The sequence below is a fragment of the Macaca thibetana genome, chromosome 8, assembly GCF_024542745.1.
Source record: "Macaca thibetana thibetana isolate TM-01 chromosome 8, ASM2454274v1, whole genome shotgun sequence".
Lineage (NCBI taxonomy): Eukaryota > Metazoa > Chordata > Mammalia > Primates > Cercopithecidae > Macaca > Macaca thibetana.
In genome coordinates, this window is record NC_065585.1 from 30,119,752 (window position 1) to 30,147,348 (window position 27,597).

Consider the following 27,597-nt stretch of genomic DNA (forward strand, 5'->3'; position numbering starts at 1 on the left):
TGTGCGTGTGTGTATAGAGAGAAAGAGAAAGGCACCACTTCATTATTTCTTATTGACGCTCTCTTTGTTTTGTTCTGATCGAGTTCTCCCTCAGAAACAATACATTTTTGGCAATAATCAGAGCATGGAAGAGGAAAGGTATTGAAATAGTAATTATTTTTTATTTTTTATCCCCACCTTTCTATCCTATATCTGATTTCAGAATTTCCAACAAAACCCCAAATATTTCATTTCTAATGGTATATTTGCACTTAGTAAAAATGTAAAACGACCCTGAAACCTAGAAGGGGTTTATGGAACCCTATTTAAATGGGCTTCACCAACACAAATAATTTGAATTGGCCATTTCTTTGGCACTCCAGAAATTTTAAAACCACGGGAAAATTTGCCAGGGAAACATTTGGGTTAGATGTGAATTTTTCCTTAATTTGTCAAACAGAAGAAAGGTGATTATGATACAGAATGTGGGAAAGGAAATCCTGTGTGACACCTTGACTGCGAGCACATTCCTAGGCAGGTTGATTTTGGAAAATAGCACATATTTGAGGTTCTGGAAACTGTCTTTCTGAAATCATCCATGTATGTCCTTGGAAACTGTCTTTGTACATTCAGGAATCCATGTTTGAAGACCACTAATTTAAAGAAGTTAAGTAATTTGCAAAATACCACAAGACAAACTTGTATTTAAGTTAAAACATTTTTACTTCAGAAACAAAGTTCTTAACCACTGCACTACTTTCATTATACTAGTACCTTTATTAAAGATAAATTCTACTTAGAATGAAATGCCCACTACTCTTTAGCATTTGCAAGTTTTACACTGTCTTATTCATATTTTTACTGTACAATGATGCTATTTTAATTGCCTTGATCTGCAGTATTGCATTTGTATAATGGAACTGGTATGTTTTTTCTTTCATATAGTTCTAATTTTTGGAAATTGAATTTAGGCCTCAGAAAACTGCATATCTATTTAAATTCTCAAATAAAGTTTCTACATTTTAATTTAGAATATTTTATAGTAGTGAAGTAATGACATTTAAAAAGCAATTTTTTGGTGATCAGACTTTTGGTTTGCCTATTCTATGCTTCTGTAATTTTCTTGTTCCACTTTATATTAATATGATACCACAACAATGTTATAAGATAAACATTTCTGTTTCATTCATTAGGAAAAACTCACAATTTTGTCTTAAAAACGTTAATCATAGTAATTACTACCCTAAATTAATACCATATATTCAGAATAGTCTGTCTGCCTCTGCCAGCTGGAAATCTATTTGTCACTAGCACACAACTGCTATCGAGAGATCAAGATAATGCTTCCTTCCTGGAATATTTTAACCATTTTACATGACTAACATGAAGGTTATAATATTTTCCTTGTATTTTCTCAAAGTGGTTTGATTTATTATCAGTAAATTGTTTGAGGCATTCAATACTGTACTTAACCACTGAAATCCAGAAAAAGAGAGGCAGAGTGGAGAAGGCAGAATGAGAGGAAGGGAGGAAGATAGGGAGGGGAGAAAGGAAGGAAGAAAAGGAAGGAAGGAAGGGAATGAGGGAGAGAGGGAAGGAGAGAAAGAAGGAAGAAAAGGAGGGAGGAAGTGAGGAAGAGAGGAAGGAAGGAAATCATTAGAACTGCCCAGCTGTTTTGGAACCATGTTCACAGGACTTCAGTGTTAAACTCCCATTAATGTCTGCATGTAGCCTTTCTTGGTTCTAACCCTGAGCTCCGGGGTAGCAGGAAAGCATGGCCAGCCTCTTGCACTGCTTTGTCTCCTAAATAAACTACCGCAAAAAACAAACAACAACAACAATAACAAAAAAAAAAAAAAAAAAAAAAAGGAGAAAGGGACAAGGAAGAAAGGAAGAATGAAGGAAAGGAGAAAGTAAGAAAGAAGGAAAGAGAAGAAAACAAGTCATACAAACGGGTATTGAGAAAAGAAATGTAGACTTAGAAGGGAGCTTATGTATCATCCAGATCAATTATTTTATTTTCTAGACTGGCATAGCATCACTCAGTGCAAATTTGGAACTGAAACCCATATATTCTGTCGAAATATTAGATAAATAACAAATCAGTCTTCTTACTGTATTCTTTCATTGTAGTGGAGTAGTCTCTTTTTCACAATAAAGTTCTTACATCTGCCTGGTTTTTGGATATTGCTTCTTAAATTTCCCACACAGTTATTACTAATAATTCTACAAAAGTTGTAAAATAGTGAAAATCTGTGAGCTGCTTGAGCTGCAATAGAAATTGTAGACGTTTAATAATGCTTCACAGGAAAAACTGAGGTGTCCTGGTTTTAGCTCAAGAGGGTAACCCAGTTTAGCTCAGATCCTAACCCAGAAATTAATTTCTGTATCCCAAATTGAGTACTATAAAAATGCCCCATCTACCAATGCAGACTTTGAAACATTGATGCAGGAGGCTAAAATAGAGCCATTTGTAGTACCAGGTAAGTGGAAAAAGAAATCTTTCCTATTAAAAAATAGCTTATGCTAAGTATTTTGTAGAGTTTGTCAGAGGCGAAGAATTCTCCCTAGCAATAACATGACTAAGACTGAAAGCTGATCAGAGGCAGAATTTCTGTGCATATAATGTCCAGTCTCATGTTTGTTTAAGAGTGTCTTTAAGTCCTCCAGCTTTCTTGATTTACCCCTTCCTCTCTTTCTCCCTCCTCCTTTTCTAGAAAAACTATAGCTTCATCTCCAATTCCATACTTTTAGACTGTCCTTACCAAGAATTCTGTGAATAATCAGATTAAGGTGTATATCCTCCAGAGTCAGGAAATGTGTTCACTCTTCTTCCCACAATGTCAGACCTCCATCTATAAAAATCATCCCTGCTAAACACTGTCCCACTTATTCTGTCTTCCAAAGAACCACTTAAAAGAGCAGTTGTAGGTAGCAGCAGTTATTGCAATTTTTGAGGAGGTAGCCCACTGCAGGTCAGCACACAAACCGTTTCCAATTAAATGTTACACATTTTTGTTCAGGTTTTACGATGACTGGAAATTCCTCACTAGTTTGCTTTCTTTTCAGTGTCAAAGAAAAAATTGCTCTGTATTGGGGGAACCCACCCCCAATATTTCAACATAGGTTCTTTCTGTTTTCCATAAGTGTCAGCCAGCTGAGAAATAAAGAGAAAGAGTACAAAGAGAGGAATTTTACAGCTGGGCCACCGGGGGTGACATCACATATTGGTAGAACCATCATGCCTACCTGAGCCTCAAAACCAGCAAGTTTTATTAAGGGTTTCAAAAGGGAAGGGGGTGTAAGAACAGGGAGTAGGTACAAAGATCACATGCTTCAAAGGGTGAAAAGCAGAACTAATAAGGGTCTAACAAAGATCACATGCTTCTGAGGGAACAGGACAAAGGGCAAAAGCAGAACTACTGATAAGGGTCCAACAAAGATCACAAGGCAAAGGGCAAAAGCAGAACTACTGATAAGGGTCCAACAAAGATCACAAGGCAAAGGGCAAAAACAGAACTACTGATAACGCTTTATGTTCAGCGGTGCATGTATTGTCTTGATAAACATCTTAAACAACAGAAAACAAGGTTCAAGAGCAGAGAACCAGTCTGACCACAAATGTACCAGGGCGGAGTTTTTCCCCACCCTAGTAAGCCAGAGGGTACTGTAGGAGACCAGGGCATATTTCAGTCCTTATCTCAACTGCATAAGACAGACATTACCAGAGCGGCCGTTTATAGACTTCCCCCCAGGAATGCATTCCTTCCCCAGGGTATTAATATTAATATTCCTTGCTAGGAAAATAATTTAGTGATATCTTCCCTACTTGCAAGTCCATTTATAGGCTCTACAAGAAGAAAAACATGGCTCGTTTTGCCCAACCCTGCAGGCAGTCAGACCTTATGGTTGTCTTCCCTTATTCCCTAAAAATCACTGTTATTCTGTTCTTTTTCAAGGTGCACTGATTTCATATTGTTCAACTACATATGTTTTACAATCAATTTGTACAGTTAACACAATTATCACAGTGGTCCTGAGGTGATGTACATCCTCAGCTTACGAAGATAACAGGATTAAGAGATTAAAGACAGGCTTAAGAAATTATAAAAGTATTATTTGGGAACTGATAAATGTCCATATTAAAATGAAATCTTCACAATTTATGTTCCTCTGCCATGGCTCCAGCTGGTCCCGCTGTTTGGGGTCCCTGACTTCCCACAGCAGCTCTGTGTGGAGCTAAATAGGCAAGATTATTTCAATGGGGGAGCTGAACTCAACACCATGGAAACAGAAGGCAGGAGAGTTTTTTATGTGTGTGTGGGGGGGGGTGTGTGTGTCAAATGTATTGAGGTATAATTAATATACTAAAATAACCTGCACATGTTTAATGCATACAATTTACTTTGCACATATGTACACACCATCACCAAAAAGTAATAAACACATTCATCACCTCCTTGTGTTCCTTTATATGTGTGTCTTTTATTTTTTTAAAAAAGGTAAAAATACTTAACGGGAGATCTAACCTCATAGCAAAATTTTAAGTGTACAATACCGTATTACTAACTCTTGGTACTTGATATGGTTTGACTGTGTCCCCATCCAAATTTCATTTTAAATTGTACTAATCCCCATGTGTCAAGGATGGTACCAGTTGGAGATAGTTGAATCATGGGGGCAGTTTCCCCCACACTGTTCTCATGGTAGTGAATAAGTCTCATGTGATATGATGGTTTTATAAATGGGAGTTTCCCTGCATAAGCTCTCTTGCCTGCCACCATGTAAGATGTGACTTTGCACTTCATTTAATGCCTTCTGTCATGATTGTGAGGCCTCCCCAGCCATGTGGAACTGTGAGTCCATTAAACCTCTTTCCTTTATAAATTACCCAGTCTTGAGTACATCTTTATTAGTAGCATGACAACAAACTAATACAGCATTATATTTTACAGTAAATCTCTAGAATTTATTCTTCTTAAATAACTGAAACTTTGTCCACATCGAGCAACAAATTCCCATTTCTGCCTCCCCAAGATCCTGAATAGCTAAAGCAATCTTGAGAAGGAGGAAACCCGAAGTCATCACATTTCCTGTCTTCTGGATTTATTACAAAGCTGCAGTCATTAAAACATCTGATATTAGCATAAAGACAGACATACAGACCTATGAAACAGAATAGAGAGCCTGGGAATAAACCCACACATGTTTAGTCAATTGATCTTCAACAAAACTGCCAAGAATACATAGTAGGGAAAAGACAGTCTCTTCAACTAATGGTGTTGGGAAAACTGAATATCCACGTGCAAAAGAATAAAATTTTGCTCTTATTTTACACCACACTCAAAAATCAACTCAAAATCATATTCACCAACCTCCCTCCTAAAGTCCTCCAATGTTTTTCCCCTAGCTTACCCTAGGTTTTAAAAACCATTCCACCTTCAGTCACTGGAAATCAGCATTCTACTCTCTAAGCAAAAAGAACAAAGCTGGATGTGTCAGAGGCATGTGAACCAGAGCAACTCCAACTTAAATAGGAGCTAGGTAAAATGAGGCTGAGACCTACTGGACTGCATTCCCAGATGATTGAGGCATTCTAAGTCAAAGGATGAGATAGGAGGTCAGCACAAGATACAGGTCATAAAGACTTTGCTGATAAAACAGGTTGCAGTACAGAAGTTGGCAGTGGCTCACATCTGTAAGCTCAGCACTTTGTGAGGCCAAGGCAGGCGGATCACCAGGTCAAGAGATGGAGACCATCCTGACCAACATGGTGAAACCCGTCTCTACTAAAAATAGAAAAGCCAGCCAGACTTGGTGGCGGGTGCCAGTAGTCCCAACTACTCCGGAGGCTGAGGCAGGAGAATCACTTGAACCCGGGAGGTGGAGGTTGCGGTGAGCCGAGATTGCTCCCCTGCAAAAAAAAAAAAAAAGCAGGCTAAATCCTACCAAAACCAAGAAGGCGATGAGAGTGACCTCTGGTTGTCCTCTCTGCTACACTTCAACCAGCGTCATGCCAGTTAACAAATGCCATGGCAACGTAAGGCAGTTACCCTATATGACCTAAAAAGGGGAAGCATAAATAATCCACCCCTTGTTTAGCATATCAGCAGGAAATAACCATAAAAATGGGCAGCCAGCAGCCTTCGGGGCTTCTCTGAGTATGGAGTAGTCATCCTTTTATTCTTTTACATTCCTAATAAACTTGCTTTTACTTTACGGACTTGCTGTGAATTCCTGCTTGCGCGAGATCTGAGACCCCTTTCTTAGGGTCTGGATCAGGACCGCTTTCCTGCAACAGAGGCATCACATTACCTGACTTCAAACTCTTCTATAAGGCTACAGTAACCAAAACAGCATGGCACTGGTGTAAAAACAGACACACAGACCAATGTGATCGGGCCATCTGTGTTTTCTAATTGGCTACTTTGTGTTTATAGAAGTTAGGCTCCTACCTCGCACAGAGATGGAGACAGAGGCACTGTCTTTCTTGGTGATTACATTTTTAAAGAGATGGCTCCCAGGTTCGTGGGAAAGACATGCCTAGTTGTAATACTGGCAATAGGGAAGGACAAGATTTATGTTTCACAGAAACTTAGAACAAATTTACAATGGCAAGTTCTCTAAAGTAAATGCTCTAAGAAAATAGAGGGCAGGGGTCTGTAGTCAGGAAGAAGCCCGTCTAAAGTTTAGTCAAACTGCAGAGAACCTTAACGCCATCTTGGTGATTAGCATCCTAGATGCATGCTTCATGCTAAACCACTCTCTTTTTCACAACTTTTACACATCCCCTCTTTTTTAAATGTACACGTTACTCTTGAATAAGTTCAGAAACCGCAAATTCCACTTCATTTAGTATGCAGAAAGATATCAGTTTTCTGTTCTCTTTTTTTTTTTTTTTTTTTTTTGTCTTTCAGAAAACATATTAGGGACTGTGAAGAAACCCTCATATTTTGCAGCTAAAGGGCCCTTTTCCCAAGCGAGGTGCCTTCACGCTGATGTGGATTGAGCCACTTTGTATCTGAAACTTGCTGCAGTAAAATTATTTATTTAAACAATATATTTTCACAAGAAAATAGAGGTCAAGGTTCCAATGCAACTATCATGAAATGTAAAAAACAAAACAAAACGCAGTTCACATATGACCCCAAACATGCCATAGGCAAGGGGATTTGGTTAATCTGTATCTATGCCTTTAATGAATGCAGAGGAGCCATAGGAAGAGGTAAGTAACTCACCTATCTTTGCTTCTTGGGAAGTTTCTTGTGTTCATGTAATGAGTTTTACACTAATCTCTCTGGGCTATATGAATTTGTGTACAGTCCTTCTAGTTACTAAGCATTCATTAACCTGATTGCCAAATGGATACATTTTAGTATTTAAAGACTTTTTATTCCTTTTCCAACTCTGCATTTCCATTTATATGAAGCCACAAAAGCACACCCCTCTCAAAGGAGAGTTAATGGACTAGTTTTGCCTGTTTTCTAGTTCAGAAGGGTATTTCCCATGGGGAAAATCATAGTTTCACTAACCATTGCTGGAGCACTTTCCTGCTTTAAAATGCTGCCTTGGGGCTTTTAGTGGGTGTCTGTGAAGAAAAGTGACAGATTAGACACAATAGGACTAACCTTCACTTCATGGATAAAGCTGCTGCTCATTACAGAAAATCTTTGTGCACTAAGCTGAGGAATTTCCTCCCTTCCCTGAGGGCTCTCAAGTAGGGGTAATAAAGGGTCTTGCTTCTTTACCTCTTTTATTAAACCAGCAGATTGATATCTGCAAGGAGACTTTGACAATCTAAGGAACGATGTTATAATTGTGCTGGGCTGGTTCCCCTGTTACTTTTTCATCAGTCACCCTATAACCCATCGAAATCACCAAGGTTGAGAGGCAGAGGATGTGGAACAGACAGACTCCACGTTTCTATTAGGCAATAACTATGCCAGCAGCTGAAAGAATGCATTTGAAATGACCTTTTTTCCCCCGTTTAGGGAGAAGATCCATGTATCTATCCATGTATGAAAGCCACACATTTAGTTCTCAATACTATGTTCTGAATCTTTAGATTGATCATTTAAGTGTTTTGCTTTAGTTCTTTTCTCTGTCAAGCTTCTATTTATGCTTGTCTATTTAGGATTAGTTCTTCTTGGTCAAGCAAAATTATGTAAAACATACTTTTGAAAATACAAAATTAGTTTTTACTGATTTGATATGAAACATCTTAACATTTTCAAGAACCAAACCACTTATCTATGTATTGCCAAACTGGTAGTATTTTAATATATGCATCAGATGGTTAAAGTGAATCAATATGCTTTTAATGTTTTCACTTATGCACATATCTATTACATCAATAAATACTTACAATTTATACTTGTCATGGACAGTGACAACAATTACTAGAAAGGCTGACTATTGTATATATGTACCTTACATTAATATAGAAGTTTAATGCAACCTTAGAAAATCCCTAAGCTGTTTTTATAAATTTGTTATAATTACTCCAAAGTAATACATCAAAATGAAATGATTGAAAAAATCACAGTAGTGATTTTGAAGAAAGAATAATGATGAAAGAGACATGAATTTTCAGACACTAAATAATTATCATAAAACACAATAATTAATTCACCAAATTACCAGGACAAAAAAAATTATTGGAATAAATAAATATAGACGCAAACCCTGCACATAATGATTTAGAGCATAATATCCACAGTTAAGGAGTAAATAGGACTATTGGTAAACTATGTAATAAAATGAATCAAGCTAGAATACACCTTATATTTTTCAGCAAAATAAATTCCAGAAGGTAAATCAAGTTGAATTCATTAAGTAAAATTACACATGAAAAACTAGAAAAATATTGAAATATTTATAAACATAGGGGAGGAATTTCTAATAATAAATATCATAATAAATATCACAAAAGGATTAACAAAGAATGTGTGTGATATATTGGTAACTATCTACACAATGAAATCCCAACTGAAATTAAAATAACTGTGATATATAAAGACAAATATCTGCCATAATAAAGTAGTTACTAAATAGATTTAAATAAAACTCAAATTTACGGATCAAAGAATGGTTGATATCTATGGAAGAGAATGTAGAAAAAAATCACAAAAGGCTAATATATGTGCAAAAACTTCACATTGATAATCAAAGAAACAATTTGTCTAACAGTGAGATTTTAAAAAATGATGTAGTTTGGAAAATATTTTAAAATTATATGAATATTCTCTTTGGCAAGATCATAGTATAACAATTCCCAAACCTGTTAGCCTAAATCATTTTTATAATAAATATTTGTAATACCCCTTGACAATTCTGAGATGAAATTCATAAAAACAAACAAACTACTAACTGAATTAAGTTAGAGACAAAAATAAAATACAATGTCTAATTGGAATATAAAAAATAAAAAATGATTACTCAAATTTACTAATAATACCGATGACAAAGAAACTGATATATGTGGTCTGTTAGTAAGATTCTTGGTGACTAAGTATTTTTGATGAAGAATACTGTGAACTGAATAATTGATAAAACATCTGATACTCCTGAACTGTTGCTGTATGTTCATTTTGCTGAACAACTATTCCTATTGTTCGTGTTTCATTTGTTACACGGCAATGACATTGGAAAATTTTTTTAAACAAAATTATTGTTAGGGAGTTAAATACAGGCAGACTTTTTATATCTATTTTCAGTAATTTTATGCAAACAGGAATGCATTATGATTACTCAGGTTGTTTCTCTCATTTGAATTTAAAATTTGCTTGCCTACCATTCATTGTTACATAGCTAATTTTCAAATATCTCCCTTATCAACTTTCCTCAAGACAGTATCACCTCTGAATGTAATAGAAGAAATTATTTTATTTGAATTTCTTTTCATCAATGGACAGCTGCTGTGATTAATTATTTTTGTAAGAGTGCATGGTCTTTCATGTTTTGTGATATTGGTACTGTTCTGAAAGTAATTAAAACTCTATTCTATTATTTAGGCTTTTTTTTAAATAAAACATTTCGGTGACAATTATGGTTTTTAAACTTCCCTTTAAATCTTAGGTCTGTGCCTGTTTTATGAGCTATTGCTTTACAAGATTTTCCATTAATCATTGTGATTCCATTATTCATTAGAGAGAAATGTGCTGGTAGAATAGGCATACTGGTAAATCACTTGTGAGTCAATTGATGAACACAATTTGTAAATATTCAGTTTGAAGATGATAGATCCTTATGCTTTATATTAAGCATTTTTTATTTTTTATAATTCATTGAGGAATAATTTCCAAAAATTATAAATAGATATTGCCATTGTAGTATATGTAATTTTTATATTTGATATATTAAAGGAAGGTTAATTTACCATGAATGTGGCTGCAAACAAATATAGATTAATATGCATAATATGTATTGTAATTAAACAGTTATGAGCAATATCACTGTGAACGATGTGATTTTCTGATATGGTGAATTAATTTTGTAAGTTTTGAACAAAACAGTTTTATAATAATAATAATTATTATATAATAAGTAAGTAATAATAATAACTTACAATAACTTAGCAGGTTGCTTAATATACTAGGTACTGCTCTAAGGGATTTATATATTTTCACCCATTTAATGCCCATGACTACCCTAAGCGATAGATACTCTTGTAATTCCTGTTTTATAGGTGAAGAACCTGATTCAGGGAGAGGTAAGTAATTTGCATAAGATCAGAGATATCTGCAGAAGATAGAACCTGAATCCAAGATCATAAGCCCTAACTATTGAAGTCTCAATGTACATGATGAATTTAGTATGAAATACGTTGGAAATTGAACTTTTTTTCGTATTTTGTTGAGGATGTTTATATTTATCTTCATGGAAGATGTATTTCTTCAGTTATATTTTTTTCTTTTAAAATCTATGTCCACTTTTGCTACCAGGTTAATTGGAAAGTATATCCTCTTCCATGTTTGAAACAGATTGTGTAGAATTAGTGTTATTTATTCTTTACATGTGCAGTACAATTCATCATAAATTAGTGTATTCCTAGAGATTTCATTTTCATATCATTTCTAATGACAAATTAAATTTTATTAAAAGTTCAATGACATTTCAGGTCACCTATTTCTTCTTACATGAATATTGGCAATTTGTTTCTTTGGAGGAATTGTTCTATTTTATGTAAGTTGTCAAATTTATGTGCTTAGACCTGTCTATACTATTTAATTGTTATACATTTAATAGTCATATTGACTATCGTGATAACCCCTCCTTCAACCCTCATATTGGTAATTGGTTTCTCCTCTATTTTTATTAACTAATCTGGCTAGAAGTTTATGAATTTTATTAACACTTTCAAAAGAATCACCTTTGGTTTTATTAATTTTGTTCTATTTTTTCCTATTTTTTGAGTTTAATTGATTTCTGATCTTTATTATCCTCTTCTTTTTTACTTTATGTATATTTTATATTTATTTTCCTGATAGTTTAAGGGAGAAACTTAGATTGCTGATTTGAGACTTTTCTAATAGAAGTATGTGATATGCTTAATGCTATAATTTTGTCACTAAGCACTGCTTTAACTGCATTTATTTCCTTTTTATCTCAGTTCAAAATAAATTTCCTGTGGGACTTTTTAATTGACTCACAGTTTATTTAAAAGTATGTTTAATTCCCAAATTCCAGCTATCTTTCTGTTATTGACTTGTGCTTTAATTCCTTTGTGGTGTATTTTTTATTTGAGCTTATTAAAATTTGTTTTATGATCTAGAATATGGTCTATCTTGCTGTATGTTGCGTAAGCACTTGAAAAAAATGTGGTTGGAGTGTTTAAAAATGCCATTTGATCCAATCAATCGATGGCATTGTTCAGTTATTCTATCATTTGCTGGTTTCTTGCTACTTGTTTTTTGATTGCTAAGATATGGGTTTTGAAGTCTCCAACTTTAATTGTGATTTTTTTTCATATCTCTTTTCAGTTGTATTTATTTTGCTTCATATATTTTGAAGCTGTGTTAAGTGTATGCATATTTACATTGTTACATATTCTTGGAGAAATGACTGTTTTATTAATATGTAATATTTCCCCTTACCGGTTGCCATTTTCTTTTCTCTGAATTCTGCTTTGATAGCATTGGAGCCATTCAGTATTCTTTTAATTAATGTTTGCAGATATATTGCTTTCTATGTTTTTACTTTAAATATACCTACATCACAATGAAATATATATATGAATGAAATATATATATTTGAACGAATGAAATATATATATATTTTTATTATTATTATTTTTTAGACAGAGTCTCTCTCTGTCACCAGGCTGCAGTGCAATGGTGCCATCTTGGCTCACTGCAATCTCCATCTCCTGGGTTCAAGCAATTCTGCTGCCTCAGCTTCCTAAGTAGCTGGGATTACAGGCAAACACCACCACGCCTGGTGAATTTTTGTATTTTTAGTAGAGATGGGGTTTTGCCATGTTGACCAGGCTGGTCTCAAACTCCTGACCTCAAGTGATCCACCCTCCTCAGCCTCCCAAAGTGCTGAGATTACAGGTGTGAGCCACCACACCCGGATGAATTATTTTAGACAGTATATAACTGAAGACTTTTGTTAACCCAATCAAATGTTTTCTACCTTTTATTTGGCATATTTAGACCACTTACACTTATAGTAATTTTCGATGTGTTTCATTTACTCCCCAAATTTTATTATTTGTAATTTTTTGGTTTATTACACTTTCCTTGGCTTTTAGTTTTTCTGTTTTTCCTTTCCAATCTTTGTTGCATCATTTAAACATTTTTTAATATTCTATTTCAGTTTATATTTGTGTTTCCTTGCTCAGTCGTGCACTTCCTTTTTTGGGGGGAGGGGAGTGATTCCTGTAGCGCAAGGACAGGGTAAGAACAACAAAAAAAGCGATAAGAATTTGCCTTATGATCTTTTTTGTTTTCTTTTGTTTTGTTTTGTGACGGAGTCTCACTGTCTCCCAGGCTGGAGTCCAGTGGCAGGATTACAGCTCACTGCAGCCTTGATCTTTCTGGGCTCAACCAATCCTCCCACCTCAGCCTCCTGTGTAGCTGGGACTACAGGCATGCACCACCACTTTCAGCTAATTTTTTTGTGAAGACAAGTTTTCTCCATGTTGCCCAGGCTGGTCTTGAGCTTCTAGGCTCAAGGTATCTGCCTGCCTTGGCCTCCCAAAGTGCTTGGTGAACTATAATTCCTCCAGTCAACAAGAATGGTCCACTCCTCTTCAGAGTTTTAGGTTAACTACCTTTTTTATGGTCATGCCTTTGGTATCACTGCTACCATGGTATTGCCCAGGTATTAAGGTAGAAGGAAAGAGGAAGAAAAATACAACAGGAGATTTCTTATACGTGTCTGGAAAAGTCTTTCCTGCTGCTTTGACCATGCATAGAGAAATTCTCTTGCAGCTCTTTTTACCCATACTCAGTGTAAACTTTTAGGTTTTCATCTTTCATTGGTGAGTGGGAAAGGGGAGGTAAAACTCACTTCCCTTTCAAGGTAACATAAAATTCTTATTTCCATCTCCCTTCCTGCTGCCACCATTTACTTTTTAGAGTTCTCAAATTCCTGTTTCAAGCATTCTACCTGGGATTTGTAGTTGCATCCAATAAGAAAAACAGGGTAGGGTATGTGTATTCCACTTTTTCAAGACAAGAATACTTGAAAAGAGTTTTTGTTGTGTCTTTATGATATATAATAATTGTGGTAATGCCACATTTTCTAAGGAAAAAGAAAGTAAAATTTCATGTGAAAGTATTATAATACCTCCATAAATCATACATTAATTTTCTGAGATTGGAAGTTGCCTAGGATTTTGTTTTTGAAAAGGGTCAAATTAATGTAATAGCTAAGAACACAGGCTCTTGGATCAGACTAGCCTACACTCACTGATTCCGTGCTAAACCACTTTGTGCCTTAATTTCTGTATGTGCAAAATTGGAATTGGATGGTTATATACTTACATCTTAACATTGTTGCTGCATTAGGAATACTTTAGAAAATAACATGTAAAAGGACATACAGTAGTAATTAGAAAGTAGCAAGTACTATATGAGAGATAGCCATTATTAGTGTACTCAACTTGAGAAAAAGACAATAATCTAAAATCTAGATTGTGGGTGCGATAGTATAGAGTGGGCAATTCCCCATCGTGTCAATCAGAAACATATATTGCTAAATGAAAAATGCAAAATGCAACAAAGATTATATAAATATCTAACATAATTTAAAAGCAAATTGTAGTAAAATATGTAATTTGAAACTGTATTTTATGTTTATAAAATCTTTGATGAAATATTTCTTGCTATTGCTTAAATTATCCATATATAATAAAACTTGCACCTACTCAAAGTAGTTTCTTCCACACAAAATAATTACCACAAATTGCAATCACAGTAATCACTGCCACATGTAGTCATTATATAATACCTTATTGATATTGTTGAAATTGTCTTCTTTCTTTAGTTTCTTACATTTAAAAAGATGAATATTTATTGAGAATTTACTCTGTGCTAAGTTCTATGCTAAGCTCTGATTGAACAATTAAATTCTGCTCAATAATTTTACTCAGTATTATAGTTGATAATGCTGTCTTTGGCTTCTCTATCAAAACGTACATGCACTAACATCATGAACCACCTTTCCTGCTTGCTTTCTTCTTAGCATTTATCTCTATCTAACCTATTGAACATACTGTGTATTTTACACATTTATTACTTTATTTCCTGTGTCTCTCACCAGGATTTAAACTGCATGAGCAAAATGATTAGTTTTATTCACTGCTCTATTAGCAGCACCTTGATAAGTGCCTGGCATATATTTAGAGCTCAGTAAATTTTGGGAATAAATGGTATAAATAAAATATATACACGCACAAAAAAATATACATACATATACATATATATGCATAGATATGCATCTTTGCATTCAGAATGTACAGAATAATACTTATGGAGAGGTAGTATGATATAGTAGTGAGGAACAGCAGGTCTGAGTTCACATTCTTGCTCTACTACTCATCGGTTATATAACCTCAGGAAAATTATTTTATCTTTCTCTTAGTTTCTTAACATGTATAAAAAGTAACATTAAAAATAATCTTCACTTTAAACATTTAATGTGCTAATGCCTTCACAGTTCTTTAAATGTCCCTGGTACCTAGGAGACTCCTGACAGTAATTAGCTATTATACATTATATTATTGATCACTGAAAATTTTCTGCATGGTAAACAGAAGTCATTTTTTGCTGTACTTTTTTTTTTCCTCCCAGAGAAGGAAAAATATGCAAACAAAGAGTTGGTAATTGACCAAATTAGGACTTGCAATCTAAATTTGTCCCTCTAAATTTATAACCATGTTAAATCTGCTACGTTGCACCATTTCCAAATATTTACTGAATTTCAATGCAAAGCATAGCAATGTACTAGGTACTGTGGGGAGTGTAAAATAAGACTCTGGGATATTGGTATATCATGGCATGTTTATAATGACAAACCAAACACAACCATTAACCAAGTGTCTGATAAAAAAAGAGTACTGGTTAAATAAATCATAGGGATTCATTGAAAAAGACAAATGCATTTATATGAACTTTAGATGCATACAAAATATCAGTAATTGAACATAGGAATCTATTTATAAAGGATATTTCTAGAAGATAGCATTGGAGTGCTGGTGTGTGTGCTAGATACAGTAATGCATTACCCAGATTCCTTTAGTTTCTTACATTAAAACAATACTGATTGAGAATCTACTGTATGCCAAGTTCTATGCTAAGCCTTGATTAAACAAATTTTGTTCAAAAATGTTAGTTGAAATTCAACTCAATCCTTTAAGGAAAGCCTCTTGCCTTGGCTTGTGGGAGTGTGTCGGTTGACAACTTTTAGCTGTCAACTCCTTCAGGACTGCAGAGAGCTGCCTGGCTCATGGTCACAGTCTTCCAGGTAAGCCCACATCTGGTCATTGAGGCAGAGGTATAAAAGGCCGGCTATTTTGATCCAACACAAGGCAAATCTGATGGGCCATTTTCAACCCTGAGCTCCTTGTGGAGCTGCCACTGAAGTTAGCCTTCTCTCTGTCCAGTCCTCTGATTTCATCTTCTCTTCCACTGGTATTGATCCCAAGAATATTTCTTAGTAAACACCCTGTATTAACTGCATGCAAATTCATTCTTATTTCCAGAGAACCCAACCCATGATGGGACGTGCGGAACGGGATGTTGCTGGCAGCTTAGCACTTGACTCCCAGACAGAAAACCGCAAGACTTTTCCCTAGATAAACCGAACCAATTATTTGGGAAGAACGAGTACTCTTGGAAGTTGGATACTGCTTGCTGCATAGCCCTCTCCATCCTGGAATTTGGAAACGAGTATCTTAATGTCCAGAAGATATCTTGTAATCTAAAAATAATATGTTTAGGTTAACATACTTATAAGGCAGTTAACACTACAGAGGACATAGCCAGTCTTCTATTTCTAGGAAAGAACTAACAAAACATAAACCTTAAATACTTTATGTCTCATTTAAACAAATAAAAATCAGACTTACTAGGACACAATTAGTTACTGCAGCATTAGCATAAAATTTAGATAAGCAACTGCCTAGTTTTTAAAGTAGTCATCCCAGGTAAAACTGTATGTTCAATGTCTAGAATTAGTGTTAAACACTGTAGCAAAAACTCTCATGTATGGAAAGGGAGAGGGCATTTGGAAGAATATTCAATTTGTCATCACCAAGATGCCCTTCAGTGTGGGGCAGTGCTTCGGGTTCCATGATCTTGACCTTACATCATGATGTATCTCCAGATGAGAGGTTAACATTGACCCTGTGGATTTCCTGTATCTGGAGATAAAACCTCCAGATATAGGAATGTGTAAGGTGCCATTTTATTAGAGGCAATTGAGACTTTGCTGCCTTCTTGCAAAGCTTATAAATTTGCAATGGTGAAAAACTTTTAGGATTTTCCTTTCTTTCTTTTCATTTCTTAGAGTTCTATCAAACCTCTAACTTTTCATTTATACTGTAAGGCTAGAATTTTCTGAAACTGTAGTGCTGTATTTGCCGTGGGAGTCAACTAGTAACAATTTCTCATGAGCAAATGTCTTCAGTACACAATGTTGTTTCCACTGCCTCTTGCTATGTAATTTCTTAGGTCAGTAAAGGCTGCCTCCTAGGGAAGGATTTCCCTTCACAATTTCCCCCCAATCAGGAGAGTCACTCTTAACAAAATCTTCACCTGAAGCTATATTTATTGCTTTTGGAAGCCTAGTTAAGATGAAAACTTCTGCCAAAAATTCTGTATCTCACGATTTATTTTTCATAAACATTTTATTGGAGTAAGTTTGGATTTACAGAAGGGTTGGAAACACAGTGTTGAAACTTCCCATGTACTCCCCACCTGATTTACTCTTGTTACCATTTTACATTACTGTGGTACATTTGTCAAAGCTGAGAAACCCACAATGGAACATTACTATTAACTAAACCCCAGACTTTGAGTTTCACTACTTTTTCCATTAAGTCATCTTTTCCTTCAGGATCTCATTCAGAGAACCACATTGCTTTTCGTTGTCGTGTCTCTCTATTCTCCTCTGGTCTGTGGAAGTTTCTCCATCTTTCCTTGTTTTTCATGAGTTTGGCAGTTTTGAGAAGTTTTTTCAGGTATTTTGTAGAAAGCCTCTCAATCTGAGATTGTTTGATGTTTTTATTCATAATGACACTGGACATACTGGGATTATTTGGTTAGAGCAGTCCTTATCAACTTATTCCACTGTGAAGATAACTTCCTTTCTTTTAGAGATGAAGTTCCTACGCACAGTTGACACGAGGTGGAACGTGCGTGCACGCATGCACAAATACAGCACACACACAGCTAATCATGCATTCATCCTAATGTTTCTGACTCCAGTTCAATTACCACAGGGGCCATTCTAGCCTTCTTTCTTGTTTATCTTTAAATTCCTTCTCTGACAGTGAGAAACGCAGTTTCCACTATCCAATATCTATTTTCTCATTTGGTCAACCCCATTATACATGTAAATCAGTTTCAGAATTATTAATCTGGACCTAAGAGAAGCAAATTTATGAAGTATAGCATTGATGTATGTTTCCTTTTGTCTCTAGTCTTACAGTTTCCAGTAAAAAGCATTGCTTTCCAAATAAACTAAGGTCAGCTTCTTTTCCCTCCTCACTTCCTTCAGCACAGTTTTGCCTCATATTCATGATATAACTAACTTTGTCATAGCCTGCATGCCATCCTGAAATCCCCAACATCCTGACTGATATTTTAAAGGTTTACATACATTAAAGTTTACTCTTTGTGATGTAAAGTTTGATGGGTTTTGACAAATAGGTTAAATTATGAGTTCACTACCACAGTACTGTTACTTCACCCTAGAAGTTCCTCTGTGTGTCCCCTCTGTCCTTATCCACTCTTTCTTCTCTCAACTACTGGCAACCATCCTTTAAATGTTCAAGACCATCAGAATCTTTCTATGCATAATAGATATGATGATTTTATTCTCTGAAATATAACCCCCCAATTCTTACATGTATGGAGCTGTTTTAAAGCTGTATGTGCACGTGCATGCATATGTGTCCGTGTGTGTGTGCATACGTGTGTGCATGCGTGTAGCGGAGCTCTAAAGATCTGGCAAATAAGTTATGTAAATGTATAGTGAACCTCTCCACCCTTTCCTTGCTTGGTCTGAAGTTGCTTGAGGGCAATTCCAGACAACACACAAAAGGAACAGAATTTGGGCAGAAGATTGAATATTGCTTGTCTTTATTCACCACAAATTATTATCTAAAGCTAGCATCTCACCCGGGCTCTGTATCATATCCTTTGCCACTTAAGTCCTAAAGTCCTATGCAGATCTAACAGAGGAAAACAATAGAAGAAAAAACTTTACCTTTTTGTTCCGAGAGCAGCTCAGTCGTGGAGACCCTAACCCAGAGGCGCTAGAGGAATTAAAGACACACACACAGAAATATAGAGTGTGGGAAATCAGGGGTCTCACAGCCTTCCCAACTGAGAACCTCGAACAGAGATTTACCCCCGTATTTACTGACAGCAAGCCAGGGATAAGCATTGTTTCTATAGATTATAGATGTACCGAAAGTATTCCTTATGGGAAATAAAGGGATGGGCCGAAATAAAGGGATGGGTTTGGATAGTTATCTGCAGCAGGAGCATGTCCTTAAGGCACAGATTGCTCATGCTATTGTATGTGGTTTAAGAACGCCTTAAGCGATTTTCCGCCCTCGAGGGCCAGGTGTTCCTTGCCCTCATTCCTGTAAACCAACAACCTTCCAGTGTGGGCATCAAGGCTATCACCAGCATGTCAGAGTGCTGCAGAGATTTTGTTTACTGCCAGTTTTGGGGCCAATTTATGGCCAGATTTTGGGGCCTGTTCCCAAGATTTTTGTGTCTTGAAGATTTTAATATCAAAAATGTTTCCCCTAAATGAAATCTTTGTCTGCTTACTAAGTTCTGCATCACTCTTACAAGCTGAATTTGCTAAGGCTAGAGCCTGAAGCCCTCCCAGTTTAAAAACATCTACCTACTTGCTGCCAAAACCTCTATAAACTGCAGGGGTTCACCAAGATAAAGATACTACATAGCTTGTTAGCCAAACTTAAAGTCTAAAGCTACCTATTTGGACTGTCCCTATTAAAAACCAACCACACAATTACAAAAACCAGCCAAAGATCACACCCTAAACCCCTGGAAATGATCAAAACCAAAAACCCACATGGTCCCCACTAACCACAGACAACACATCAATGTAAGTGTGTTGTTTACTCCCCCAAATCCACATAGACACTATTTATCAAGGCTACCACAAAGTGTAGCAGAGGTTTGTTCAGTAAGAGAAATTAGACCAGCCACAAGGATGACCTGCCTTCTCTTTTTTCTTATTGATTTGATGTAGTGTTTGGGGTTCACTAATAAATTATACAAATTTTAAAATCAGTTAAAAATATGGTGTTAGGAGTCATGCAGATGAAATTAAAGGGTTATTTCATATTGATAAAGCTCATATTGAGAATGTGACTTAGTTCTGATAAACAAGATGGTTTGCCATTGCTGCACCTCAAAATTAAATAGTTACAGGCCATGCTGGATACCTACCAAGCTTCTCTCCAATTTTATCCTGCTAAACTTAGCACAGACGTGCATTCTCAGACGTATAGGTGTGGCCCAAAGAGAAAAAAAATAAATATACTTACTACATTAGTTTTTCCTCTCAGATGTACCTATTAAATAAGTCCGTCCTTATTTGGTGAGAAGGTAGGGAGGGAATAGAGAGAGGTCAGTGTTTTAGGGACGGTCTCTCCAAATAAAACAGCACGGGAATACATATAATTACAGAAGAGAATGCAAATATTATGCATAGATTATGGCAATTTAAAAGTAAATGTGCAGCTAAAAATATGACAGAATAAAATAAATGATATATGTTAAAGGAGAGAGGTGCTATTATTTTCAAAATTGAATGTAGAGATTAATCAAAAAGATTAGGTAGAGTTGAAGTAAGAACTGGAAGTAAAAATACTAATTTAGGGAAGGAAAAGAGGATTGTGTGAGTTAAATTCTTTTCTTTAAAAACAAATTTTAAAATTATAAAATTATAAATAAAAGTGTATGTGGTTATGAAAGTTAAGGAGTTAACTACCAAAAGAAACTCCAAACCAAGAGTTGAAAGTAGTTTCTCTAGGAAAGGAGGTCTTGTGTTTGAGAGATATGGGACACATTATAAACTCTTCTGTACAATTTTATTTCTACCATGTTCATTTATTGCTTGGATAAAAATTGGAAATAGAAAAAGGATATGTTTCAATTTTTATGATAAATGTAATTCCAATATTGTAAAAATTTCCTGTCTCTAATTTTATGATTATGTATCTAAAGGAAACTTTTTGTAAAAATATCACAAAATAATTGGTAGAATGGAACTGCAATATTTCACAATCAATTATATATTACTGGCCTTTAAAAGAGCATTTTTTTAAGTAGTAAAAAGAGCATTTGTTAAGTAGTAAAATGTTCTTTTTGTTTAATAAGAATCTCAACAATTTCTTACAAAATTTCCTTGATTTTTGAATAGAAATCTAAAATTTTATTTTAACAAATCTACTCATTTATTTTCTTCCAGAATTCAAATATTGAAAAATATAAATTTTGTTTAAATCTAATGTTACGTGTGGTTATTTTTTTAAATAAGTAATTAAAAGCTTTTTTTCTGAAGTATTTCAGAGAGTTTTGACTAACAAATATTTTCAGTTTTGGCCTCATTATAGATGAGAGCTTCAAACTGGAGTTTTATTAGAAAAGGTCTCAGCTTTCCTGGAAATCCTCTTCACGTTGGTATTTCTGTGATGCAGAAGAACAAAAAGTACTTTAATTGCTTCTTATTTTATTAGCCTAATTGTTAGAGTAGGCTGACTGCCTGGAGCTAGCTCCTCTTTTGGAAAACAGTACCCTTGACAAAATGACAGTGTTCTTGGTCTAAAGCAAACTATTATTATTCCCTGTTTTAGGAGGTGTGATTGCTCTCTCTAGCAGCACTGACCCTTTCAAATGAAATGGATGACATTCCAGTAAAACTGTCTCAGCATCAGCTATTGCAGGCTGGGCACTGACACATAACTTCTGACTCTGTTTTTGTTACTGTGGCTTTGTGAGTTTTAAAGTGTAAGATTTGTTAACTGATTAGCTGCTGTAAATCAAAGGTTTCAAATACTTGAGCATGAGAATCAAGGAGTTAAGATAGTTTACTTAGGGCCGTCTAAGTTATTATTCACGTGGAAATAATATAATTTAGAATAAATATATGTGTCTGTGTGACCTACTGTAACCACCCTAAGGATAAGGATTTTCCAAGAACGCTGGATTGTAAGTGATGCCTATCTAATTTATCACAGATTTATGGACTTTGGGGCCCCAAAGCCACCATTACCTTATAGTGACTTTTAGCCCCCAAAATAAAGTCATATATATATATATATATATATATATTTTTTTTTTTTTTTTTTTTTTTTTTTTTTTTTTTTTTTTTGAGACTGAGTCTCGCTCTGTCGCCCAGGCTGGAGTGCAGTGGTGCGATCTCCACTCCCTGCAAGCTCCGCCTCCTGGGTTTACGCCGTTCTCCTGCCGCAGCCTCCAGTGTAGCTGGGACTACAGGCGCCTGCCGCCACGCCCAGCTAATTTTTGTATTTTTAGTAGAGACGGGGTTTCACCGTGTTAGCCAGGGAGACGGGGTTTCACCGTGTTAGCCAGGATGGTCTCGATCTCCTGACCTCGTGATCCACCCGCCTTGGCCTCCCAGAGTGCTGGGATTACAGGCGTGAGCCACCGTGCCCGACAAGTTTTATATTTTAACATTAAAAATGGAATTTGTCATAACTGGCATTTTCTGGAAAATTTTTATGATGTCACTTTAGTTGGATACTCTGACATTGCATAGGTTTTATGTATTAACTGTATTTATATGTATTTTGTTATGTATATTTTACATAGACTAATCATTCTGACCAAGTGGTGAATTTTTAGGGGCTATCCTAACCTAAAAGGAAAATCCAATTAAAATTTTTAAAGTATGTTGTCATATTAGAGACTTGAATGGAAAGAATGATTTCACAGCACAAAATTTCACATTGTGAAATCCACCAGCAGATATTTATTATTGGAAATAAAACCAATCATTTTTCTAAGCACCAGTTCCCCTTAAATCTCTGACTAACAGCAATTCTACTAGGGGAAATTTCTTTTGATATTGGTTAATGAATCCAAAATGCTCTATTATCTTAACTCAAAAAAATTGTAGAAGGAAATACATGAAACTATAAACATTAGTGACAGTTACACATTGACCTCTTTAAAGTTTAGTACAGCATCACTTTAATGAGTATATCAAAGTGTGTCAGACTAGTTTTCAGCAGCAAAATTGATTTATTTATGCCATATCCGCATGTCAAAAAATAGGGTCAGACTATTCATCCAATATGATTTATGTGCTTTTATTTAAAAGAATATCAAAATATAGATTTTCCTGTTTTATTTGGACATTACATACCCAAATTGAGTTCACGCTGATTGTATTAAATATGTATTCTACAGTTTTGCGCTCTACTTTTTGGACAGGTGGAGGTACAAATTCTAAAAGGAGTTTTTTTTTCAGTTAAATGTTATGGGCTGGGTGTGGTGGTTCACACCTGTAAACCCAACACTTTGGGAGGCGCAGGTGGGAGGATCACTTGAGGCCAGGAGTTACAGACAAACCTGGGCAATATAGCGAGACCCTCACTTCTGGAAAAAAAAATTCAATAACTGGGCACAGTTGCAAAAAAATTTTAGACTGCTTTACATAGGACACACTAAATCCTCCTCTTTTTCCTCCTTCCCTGCTCACTGGCTCCTACACTACTAAAAATAAAAAATAATTGCCATCTATCCCACTTTAAATTAATGACATTTTACCCCAACTCTAATTTCATAGTCGTTATTATTTCGCTATGACTTTCATTCTCATACAATTAGTGGCTAAGTAAGGATATCAGTTACTTTAAGTCACTCAAAAACATTTTTGAATAGCCTATTTACATTTAATTTTTGAATACTCTGTTTAAAATGTAACTGCATGTTACATCATGAGAACATTCAGTTCCTCAGAACGCCTTCAAACTAACAAAGAAAAAACAAATAAACAAACCAATCTTTTATTCCTAGTTTCCCTTTCCACTAGGGAGCTGGTATGTAATCATGTGATTTAGATTATACCACTCAAATACACCCAGAGATACTGGTTCCTAACAAAATTATGTCACAGAAAAGGTGAGGCATGTGGCCTTTTTCCACTGTCCCTGGGAATAGCAGGAGCACTGCCCTTTTTAGCTCTGTACTGGTAGAGGCTGTTTTCTGACTGTTACTGAAGAATCGTGGTTCTAGGTGTCCCTCCAGCATCTTCACCAAAGTTGTTCCTGGAAGCTTAGTCTTGAGTCACTTTTTCTAGCCTTTCCAAGATTCTGTACCCTACCAAATGCTATGTAATAAATTCCTCCCTGTTTGAATCAGCTAGGTGAAATTCACTCTCTGATTTCAAGGTTGGAGTAAGAAGGTCAGTTATGAACATGTTGGATCCTTTTCAATGTGTCCCAATAATTTTGCTTCATTGGCTTTTCAGAATCTTCATATTATCTAGACTAGTTTAATTTTATAATGAAGTCCCAAATTGTATTCCAAAGTGATTGAAGTCTTTTGCATTCCAACCAGCAATAGTTAAAATGATTGAGAGTGGGTACCTGTTGTTTGCATCCTCACCAGCCACTGGCATTGTCCATTTTTTGTTTTTAAAATTTTTAACATTCTACAAGTATATAATGGTATTACATTGTGTTTTAAATTTTCATTCGTTTAGTGACAAAGAATGCTGAGTATCAATTGTTTTGTTTATTTATGTTTTTATCTTCTTTAGTGAGATGTGTGTTCAGATAGTCTGTACTACTTTAATGAGGGTTATTTGCTTTCTTAATTTTGAGTTTTTTTTTTTTTTTTTTTTTTTTTTTTTTTTGAGGCGGAGTCTCGCTCTGTCGCCCAGGCTGGAGTGCAGTGGCGTGATCTCGGCTCACTGCAAGCTCCGCCTCCCGGGTTCCCGCCATTCTCCTGCCTCAGCCTCCCGAGTAGCTGGGACTACAGGCGCCGCCACCACGCCCGGCTAATTTTTTTGTATTTTTAGTGGAGACGGGGTTTCATTGTGTTAGCCAGGATGGTCTCGATCTCCTGACCTCATGATCCACCCGTCTCGGCCTCCCAAAGTGCTGGGATTACAGGCTTGAGCCACCGCGCCCGGCTAATTTTGAGTTTTAAATATTCTTATATTTTGGATATAAGTTTTTTCAGATATATATTTTTTAATTCCCCCCCGCACACCCAGGCTGTGGCTTGATGTTTTTCTTAACAAGGTCATTAAAAGAGAAGATATTTTTAATTTTAATAAAGTCTAGCTAATCAGTTTTTTCCTTAGTGTATTATGCTTTTGGTGCTGTATTTAAAAATTTATCACCAAACCCAAGCTTATGTACATTTTCTTTTATGCTTCCTTCTATAAATTCTATAATTTTGTGTTTTACATTTTGAATCAATTTTTAGGTAAAGTATAAGGTCAGATTCTAGCTTTTTGTTTTTTTGTTTATTTGTTTTTCTGGTTGCACGTGGATATCCCATTGATTTCAGAGGTTAAAATGAGTTTTACAATTTATGGCAAGTGGAGCCCTTCAGATGTTGAGTTGCATCCATCTATTTCACTCTACCATTCATCCTCCTCCCAACCACCTGCCATCTATGTTTCATTTAGTCATCTATTTACTCATACATTCATCTGTTTAAAAAAATGCAAAGGACTTACGGTGTTGAGAAATTTTGCTAGATTATTTTGCTTGAATTGCTTATCTCAGAAAGTTCATTCACATTTATCCCTCCAATTCAGTACTCATACTGTCTCCTCTCAGAGAGTAAGTCTTTAACTTAGCTCAGTTGTTATCGTCTCTGCAGAAACTTGCAGATCTACTTCATTGCCTCAGCAAAATTAATTATTTTCCCTACTGTCACTGTGCTTCAGTAACATTTTGTTCAGGTCACCACTATATTAATTGATATGGTTTGGATCTGTGCCCCTACCAAACATCATGTCAAATTGTAATCCGTAATGTTGGAGGTTGGGCCTGGTAGGAGGTAACTGGATCATGGGGGCAGTTTCTCCTGAATGATTGAACACCATCCATCTTGTACTGCCCTTGTAATAGTGAGTGAGTTCTCACAAGATCCGGGTATTTAAAACTATGTAACACTACCCCACCTTCTGTCTCTCTCTTGCTCCTGACATGCCTGCTACCCTTTCACCTTCCTCCTCGACTGTAAGTTTCCTGAGGCCTCCCGGGAAGTCAGCCTCATGCTTCTTGTACAGCCTGTGAAACCATGGGCCAATTTCACATCTTTTCTTTTCAATTACCCAGTCAGGTATTTCTTTATAGCAATGTGAGAATGGACTAAAACATCAACATAACAAGTTTGTCACATTCCATGACACCTAGCTTTATACTTGGCTCTCAACCTTCAGTACACAGTGCATTAGAAGTATTTGTGGGCAGTGGCTATGTCTGTCTCATCTTCTTTCCATAACATCTAACATAGTGTTAGGTACATGTTAATCACTCATTTATTATTTGTTAAATCAGGATATTTTTAAATAAATAAATAATATATTTTGAAAAATAACTTTATCTCATAAACACCTCTCATGTTATTCTTCAATTCACATTAAACACATCCCACATACATATTACCAATAGAATTAATCCTGCAATATTTCAGTATAAGCTGTTAATGTTTTTTCATGGTTCATATATATATATTTTTTTTTCTTGGTCTTTTTTTTTATTATACTTTTTTATTATACTTTAAGTTCTAGCGTACATGTGCACAACATGCAGGTTTGTTACATATGTATACATGTGCCATGTTGATGTGCTGCACCCATTAACTCGTCATTTATATTAGGTATATCTTCTAATGCTATCCCTCCCTACTCCCCCCTCCCCACAATAGACCCTGGTGTGTGATGTTCCTCTTCCTGTGTCCAACTGATCTCATTGTTCAGTTCCCACCTATAAGTGAGAACATGTGGTGTTTGGTTTTCTGTTCTTGCGACAGTTTGCTGAGAATGATGGTTTCCAGCTGCATCCATGTCCCTACAAAGGACACAAGCTCATCCTTTTTTTATGGCTGCATAGTATTCCATGGTGTATATGTGCCATATTTTCTTAATCCAGTCTGTCACTGATGGACATTTGGGTTGATTCTAAGTTTTTGCTATTGTGGATAGTGCTGCAATAAACATACATGTGCATGTGTCTTTATAGCAGCGTGATTTATAATCCTTTGGGTATATACCCAGTAATGAGATGACTGGGTCAAATGATATTTCTAGTTCTAGATCCCTGAGGAATCGCCACACTGTTTTCCACAATGGTTGAACTAGTTTACAGTCCCACCAACAGTGTAAAAGTGTTCCTATTTCTCCACATCCTCTCCAGCACTTGTTGTTTCCTGATTTTTTAATGATTGCCATTCTAACTGGTGTGAGATGGTATCTCACTGTGGTTTTGATTTGCGTTTCTCTAATGACTAGTGATGATGACCATTTTTTCATGTGTCTGTTGGCTGTATGAATGTCTTCTTTTGAGAAGTGTCTGTTCATATCCTTTGCCCACTATATTTTTTTTTTTTTTTTTGATGGAGTCTTGCTCTGTCGCCATGTTGGAGTGCAGTGGTGCAATCTCAGCTCACTGCAACCTACGCCTCCTGGGTTCAAGCAATCCTCCTGCCTCAGCCTCCTGAGTAGCTGGGACTACAGGCTCAGACCACCATGCCCAGCTAATTTTTGTATTTTTAGTAGAGATGGGGTTTCACCATATTGGCCAGGATGGTCTTGATCGTTTGACCTAGTGATCTACCTGCCCTGGCCTCCCAAAGTGCTGGGATTATAGGAGTGAGCCACCACACTCAGCCTCATGGTTCATATGTAAGGAAT